The sequence below is a fragment of the Gekko japonicus genome, unplaced genomic scaffold (assembly GCF_001447785.1).
Source record: "Gekko japonicus isolate JY-2015 unplaced genomic scaffold, Gekko_japonicus_V1.1 scaffold2677, whole genome shotgun sequence".
Classification (NCBI taxonomy): domain Eukaryota; kingdom Metazoa; phylum Chordata; class Lepidosauria; order Squamata; family Gekkonidae; genus Gekko; species Gekko japonicus.
The window spans coordinates 23,616-25,088 of record NW_015176528.1 but is presented as its reverse complement, the minus strand read 5'-3'; positions in this window follow the sequence as shown (position 1 = coordinate 25,088).

Genomic DNA, 1,473 nt, shown 5'->3' with positions numbered 1-1,473 from the left:
GTATGTCCCACTAAGTTTCTCCCCGGGGCTGGCTCCCAAGTCAACGCCTCGAAGGACGGAGAGGTTAGGTTCCTTCGAGTCCCACGGGCTTGGCAGCTCGGTGCACTTACTCGGAAGTAAATGCGTTTTCTTTCAATGGGATTTCTTCGGGGGACAAGAGGAGCATAGAAATGCAAATCGTTACTCGAGGCTAGAAGATGTCAATCAGCTCTTTAAAATATAAAAAAACCACCATAGCATTTCGACTCCACTATGGCACCCGGTGCACATTTCTGAGAGTCGGAGGAAGGCACGTTTACTGGGAAGTAAATCCCACCACTGAGTTCAGCGCTCATAGCACTTGGGGGGGTTCTTTCAATGGGATTTCTTCGGGGGACAAGAGCAGCATAGAAATGCAAATCGTTACTCGAGGCTAGAAGATGTCAATCAGCTCTTTTTAAAAAAAAAACAACCATAGCATTTCGACTCCACTATGGCACTCGGTGCACATTTCTGAGAGTCGGAGGTAGGCACGTTTACCGGGAAGTAAATCCCACCACTGAGTTCAGCGCTCATAGCACTTGGGGGCTGGGGACCAGGAGACCACCGGCCGTGAAAGCTCAAACCCGGCACATCCGCGGTAACACAAGGCTCTGATCCTATATTGCCAGGATTGGAGGAACTCTTCGTGTTTCTTCGCAAGTATGACCTTACTGTTGGGAAATCCAATACTTACTCTCCGGTAAAGGACCCACCGTAGGACTGCTGTTTTATTTGGCAATGAATCCCACCCGGGACAATTAGTTTTACTCCCTGGTAAGCAAGGAGCTGCGGTGGCTCAAGTGGTTAAGGCGCTGAACTGCAGGCTGTGGAAGGTCGGTAGTTCAGCAGTTCGAGACCCGAGTGCGCCGCGTGACGGAGTGAGCTCCCGTCTGTAGTTCCAGCTCCTGCCAACCTAGCCGTTCGAAAGCAAGAAATTGCAAGTAGATAAATAGGGACCACTTCGGTGGGAAGCTAACAGCGTTCCGTGCCCCTTGGTGTTTAGTCATGCTGGCCACATGACCACGGAAACGTCTTCGGACAGTGCTGGCTCTTTGGCTTGGAAACGGAGATGAGCACCGCAACCCTAGAGTCGGATTCGACTGGCTTTCGAGCAAGGCCTTTAAGCATGGAGTAAGGCTTGAGCCTCCCCCGGAAGCAATTACAGCGGACTCCTGATAACTCGCTTTTTGTATAAATAGGGGGAATTATTTTCTCTGAACTATTTTGTATTTCTCTTAAAACAAAATAAAATACATTGACAATCCCCTAGCCAAGGTGCTGTTTCGGCCTCTGTTCCCTCTAAGCTAAGTTAGTGTGAGCCAGCTCACAGATTTTTAGCCTCCGGCTCACACATCTTCGCCTTAGCTCAGGAAGGATGGGGCTCCAGAGCAAACTGATTTATGCAGTAGCCAAACTGCTTGCTCACAACTTTAATGCCAGTAGCTCACAAAG